Source organism: Salarias fasciatus, chromosome 8 (assembly GCF_902148845.1).
Source record: "Salarias fasciatus chromosome 8, fSalaFa1.1, whole genome shotgun sequence".
Taxonomy (NCBI): domain Eukaryota; kingdom Metazoa; phylum Chordata; class Actinopteri; order Blenniiformes; family Blenniidae; genus Salarias; species Salarias fasciatus.
In genome coordinates, this window is record NC_043752.1 from 10,356,818 (window position 1) to 10,363,009 (window position 6,192).

The following is a 6,192-nucleotide window of genomic DNA, read 5'->3' on the forward strand; positions in this document are numbered from 1 at the left end:
TTTGTTTGGAATGTGCAGTTTAGAGAGGGATACGTTTTAGGAGCTGTGGTGGCTGCACGGTGGTGTATGACCATCACTCCTGCCTTATCAGGAGAAAGTCGCAGGTTTGAATTTAGTCTCTTTGTTAAATTTGCACGTTCTTGAATGGTGATCCATTTTCCTCCCACAGTACACTCACTCACTGTCCAGTAACCCTGAACTCCCAAAAGCAGAACAGAAGATGGAAATATTGAAGAATATTAAAATGTTTTGCAGTTTTGTATTTTAAGATTTTACAAAGTTTTGTGAGATATGATCTAGAGAAGAAGTTGTTCAGAATATACTTGGAATGACTCTGATTGATTATTACAGTATTTAAATTGTGTCCTATTTTCAATCAGTTCCTTTTTTCTGTTATAAAAGCACCCAAAGCTTTTTAATTCATGCAGATAAAGCCTAAGCGCTCCAAATGACGTTCATCCACCATTTAATTTTGTCACAGCAGGCTTCTTTTGTTCACTGGACATCTGAAATCCACTGTGACAGCAAATGCAAAAGTAATACATTTCACAAATAAAATGAAGCACATTGCTGTTCCTGATTCTGCCACACGGGGTCAGTAGTGCTCGACAGAGATTAAATTAATACTCAGTGGCTCTTACAAATGCGGTATAGTTAGGCAAAAATAAACATATTGTGAGAACTACATCAGTGTTTTTGTTTTTTTCTTTGATACAGCTTCATTATCTTTCTTTCATGAAGTTTTTTCCACAGATTTAACTCGAGTTCATAATCATGATGGGCATGATGGACATTCTTTTTCATAACTGTCTTTTGGACATAGTAGTCAGAGTACTTTTTGTAGTCATCAGTCATGAATCCATAAGTGTTTACCTGAGGAAAGCAGAAAGTGAGAAAGAAGGCATAATCATTAAATCATTAAACCAAAATCTATCAACAATCATTTTGTCATTTTTCAGAGGAAAGCAGTCTGCAAATTCATACACAAAAACAACACAACAATTGAAAATTTGACTATATAGTTTTCAGAAGCATCCCTGCTCTCAGTCTAACATAAAGAACAGAAATGCTCATAAATGCTAAAGTTGTCAGCAACAATAAACATTGTGATGACTGCCTCAGACTGAGAAGTCACTAGTGCCACCCAGTGTACAGATGTGACTTTCTGAATACATGCTGCACTTTAACATAAGGTTTCACTTACTATGTCACAGGTGTGTAAAGCCAGGAAGAGAGTGAAAGCCCCGTTGGTTGGTCGAACCACTGACCAATGTTTAGACTCCATCTTCATTGACATTAAAAACCTGTGAGCGATCAGAAAGAAGTTAAAACAAAACACTCGTATTTGGATTTGATTGCCTGTCTGATATTTAAGATTTATTCACTACTGACTTTTACTAAAGCCGGCATGAACACATTTCAATTTCCTCAAACCCGACTCTCGGTCTTTTCGATTCCTGAGACATCATCATGCAACTCAAATATCTTGTGAAGTTATATTACAGACTATAAGTTGCATCACATGAAAATTCACATTGCGATTGTTGGAGGAGACTCACCTGTTCCGAACGTATCGCATGAAGTCCTGATGCAAAACGTAGAAGCGACTCTCGTTGAACTGCCCGGAGTAATAACTTCTGGGCCTTAAGGGTGGAAATACAGCCAGAATGGTTCACATTATATTCTTTTTGAACTTTGTTTTTTTCAATTATATAACATCGTCAATTCATTGCCCGACTCCCGGAGTGCACCACCAGGTTCTGGAGCTGCATCACAGCAGGCAGCTGATTCAGCAATGTCCGCAATATTAACTGAAAATGAAGGGAAAATGTGCAAATCAGGACTCACATTTTTCCACAATACGGTCCAGAAGTCACATTTGTGCCTTTGAGGAGACCCTCAAGCCACTGGAAATCCTTCATGGCCTCAGGCATCATTACATACTTTATACCCTGTCAGGGAGGAGAGTTGAAGACGATGCTACGGGAACAAAAACCATTTCACGCCATTGTCCTGAGTTTCAGTACCTCATCATGTGGCGCTGACTTGTATCCGAACTTTTTCAATAACTGTGGTGATTTAACGATGGAGTGAGCAGAGTGAACGTAGACCGATGTTCTGTGTCCGACGTCTGCTTCAAAGCCTGTGGTCATCGCTCCGTTCACCCTGTTAGAAAAAGACATCAAAATAAGACGTTTGTCTGCTTGCTGACTTCTGGATCAATATTCAGATTGTAGTGCTAATTCCTTCCCCACCACTTTAAGGTGGCAGGTCAGAGAGAATATTTTTGGAATTTCTTTTTGTTTTTTGTGTTTTTTACTTTCTCTAATATGATTATTTTTTTCATCAATTCCAGATGCTCAATTAACAGGAGTTTTATTATTCAGTAATAACTTATTACAGGCAGTCCAGAAGCTGTCTTTCTCTTTTCTTACCGAAAAAATATAGTCATGCGCCTCGAATCTCTGCCCCCATTCTGGATCCATTGAGGATTCCTCCAGTGCCCACCACAGCACAGCGCACACAGCCATCTCCTCCCGGTCTGGGCAGGAGCAGAGGCTCTGTGGGCTTTGGGATCAACTTGACTGCAGCCATGACTTCTGCAAACGCCACGAAACACAAGACAAGAGAAATATGAGGAAATGTTGAGGGGACAAAATAGTTGAAATGTCCGGAGTCGTTTGTGATAACAGAAGTCTGAGGAGTGGTGACAGAGCTGTGGGACAATGAAGGTGGGTGAAACAACTCCACAGTGACAAAGTGAGTCAGATATCCAAACAGTAAATGGTCTTCTGCACTGGCCTCCACCTGTCTGTGGTATTTCCCTGATAGTTATCTCTGGAACAGAGCGAGAAACTCAAGAATAGATAAAGTTCTTGCACACACACAAATATATTCTCTCCAATTCAGAGATGATTCATCAGTCTTAGCCATCATTTGGTAAATATCCAGAGGAAAAAATCGGTTTCCTATTATTACATCAAGTAATTTCTGCTTTCAGGTTATTCATTCATCACCCATCGTCTCACATCTACCTACCGTCGTACTTGTACTGCATGAATCCAAATGGGCTGTTGAAGTGTGACAGCCGGTTCCACTCACTCACGTTGATGTTGTCTTTGTGCAGAAACAAACGTATGTTGGGGAGAAAAGCCTTTCTGAACATCTTGTCCCTTGATTTTCTCAGAGACTTTGCACATGTCTGTGACAGAGAAAAGGAAGAAAACACTTTGAGAATGGAAAAACTATGAATATCAACAATTACAGAAATGTTTTTCCTCAATTCAAAACAGTTGTGAAGGTGAGAAGGAAGAAGTTATGTATATAGCCATTAAGGTAAGAGATGTTTGATCTGTGCTTACTGTTGGCCAGGATGGAGCGTCTTCATTATAAACATCATCAAAGTCCCATTTCGGAAGTTTCCTGAAGGACTTTATGATGAGCGGTGGGATGGGAGTCTCTGCTTCTGCTTCCTTTTCTACTGTTAAATTAGCACTTTTTGTTTTATGTGGTGTGAATGCAGCAGCTGGTGGAGTTATGGACTTCCCTTTTTCTCTAATTATAAAGTGAGTTTCATTGAATCTGTCTCCAGCTCCGTGCTTGTTTGGGAGAGACAACCAGCTAAAAATGCAAGAAAATCCACATTCAAGAGTCTGCACCTTTCAGCAAAAGATAAAGTAACACAATTAACAGCAACACAAAATGAAATGCTACACATGGGATTCACATCTTCACAGTGCTGTAAAAGCAACAACTTACCTGGTGTGAATATTTAAGAAGAACTCCCATGAGAGAAAAATTAGCACTAATGTCACTGCTATCAGAATGCAGAACCGCCGGATGTGGACAGCCATGCCTGGGAGACTTGAGGCTCTATTAAACACAGAAAAGCTTGTGTTGAAAGGTGTAAAGGCATCCAGGTATACCCCTCATGAGGGAGTGGCTCACTGTGGCACACTGCTAATGTAAAGCATGAACGGACACGTGGCTTTAGATAACGATCTGTACATGTTATATTTCTTGTTCAAGTAGTATAATGCCGAATCAGCCTTTATATTGACTTCTAAAAGTGATCAAAAAGGAATATTTATGATGTGAAAAAAGATCAAGCATTTATCTATAGACATAAAAAGTGTGGAGCTCAAATTTACTGCAGCACACACAACAAAAAAAATTCCACAGATACAGGTGCTCAAACCTTTTTCACCAATAATTCCTTCATGCTAAACTCTTGATATTGGAGGCAGACAACTGCTCAGATTTAATTGGGAAATGCTGACTACTTCAGATCTCCAGATCCATATCTACGACATCTCGCCCCAGGCCCTGGCAACGCTGTCAACTGGTCTGTCTCTGCCACTCCTGTATGTCTGCCCCTCATTTCTCTTTACTTCCTTGTTTTGCAGTCCACCTCGTCTCTGCCTCGTTGACAACAGGGTGCACTAATAAACAGAAATAAATATATTTATGGTGTCATTTACACCCCCACCAATTACTCCCTGATTTATAGCTAAAATGTTCAGACAATGAGCGTGCCAAACCCCTAGCTAAATTCACGAGAGATTCACGCTATACTGGCAGAGCCGGTGGTCCATCATCAAGGCTGGCAACAGCTACCAAACACATGTTGATAGGGTCCAGGAGACACTGGGGCACAATGAAGGAATTGGGGTAATCTATGTCCTGTCTGGGAGATGGAAAAAGGCTGTGCCGGACAAACCTTCAGCTTCACCTGCAGATCGCCACGGTGGCAGCAGAGACACCTTCGCCGGGGGATTAAAACCCAAGCCCGGTACAGGAAAGCCAGGATTCCAGGTAAGACCGGGGGCAAGGTTTTATGACCACCTGAGTTACCAGAAGATAGATCTCTGGCATTATGTAGGAGATCGAAAAGAAACGGGCAAATACGTCCCACCTCACTGTATTCAGCTGACTGCGAGTCATTTACACACAGGAAGATCATGCAAACTCCACACAGGAAGGACTCTAACTGTTTTTCAGTGTGGGAATAAAATAAATACAATACAGTAAATACGATCTAATATAAAAAGAACTAAACAAAAACCATTTGTCACAAGACAACAATAAATGTCACAGATTTGTGAGTTGAATAAAGAAAAACCCTGAAACTTGAATGTGAGTTTAGAGTTTGTCTGCGAGAGGCGACAGCTCTGCTTCATAAACTTATATTCTATGGGTTTTCCCTGGTCTGGCAAAACTGGTCTGTTTTTTGTTGGAAAAAAAAAAAAAAAGAACAGAGATGGTGGCTTCATGTTCACCCAACACATTCAACAGTGTAAGTATACCGCCCTCTAGTGGTGTGCCTTTAAAATTGCCTGTGCAATGCAAGTCTGGGTGTGTGGATCTGTTACTGAGGTTTGAAAGTTGCAAAAAGCAACCTCTTTGGACTTCATCACAAAAAAAAAAAAGACCTGAAAAGCTTCATCTGCAACTCGCCAAGAGAAACTTAGTGAGATGACTATGAGAATGTCTCATGTGAGGGAAAGCGAGCTTCAAGAGGTTATTGTCTGCTTTCATTTCAAAAGCTCACAGAGAGATGTTCTCTTCCTTCGTTTTATTGACTCTTCTACCTACAACTGTGATCTGCACTCAGAGTATATGGAGTCTTTTTGCACTTGACCTGTCCCCTCTCACTCATTTGGCACTTCAGCTGAACAAAGATCATCCTATGCTGACTTGGTTTCACTCATGTGCGATCACCTGGCCACAAAAAAGCTCAAACTTTGAGTCCTGGAATTGCGACATAGAGGGGTGAGGTTTGAACTTCAATAGGACAATATTTTGCCAAATACATTCATCTTAAAATTCAGCACATCAACTGATACACTACAGATTTGTGCACAAATTTTCTGCCACACCATACATGCATTTTATGAACAAAGCTACAGACAATCCAAGCTGCATATAGATAATTATGCACCACATCCCGTGTTTATTGACTGTGACCAGAATACTGTTGGTACTTACATTAATGTGTTTTGAGTAAGGTGGCAAAGCATCTCGAAAAGATTTCGATATTTCCTATTCCTAAACACCCTTTATTTGAGTGTTCAATAATGATTGTGCCTTTGGGGATAACACCAGGTTAGTACTCAGGAAAATCCCATTTGCAGGGTTAGTTGTCCATTGCATGATTTCCATTCACCACAAAGCAATTACATGTTTTTTTTT

The 6,192-nt window shown here is 40.4% G+C and overlaps 1 pseudogene; it reads right to left on the reverse strand.

The window, feature by feature from the left end:
• Positions 1-20: 20 nt before the first annotated feature.
• LOC115393490 (alpha-N-acetylgalactosaminide alpha-2,6-sialyltransferase 1-like) lies at positions 21-3,872 on the reverse strand (annotated as a pseudogene).
• Between the last annotated feature and the right edge of the window lie 2,320 nt (positions 3,873-6,192).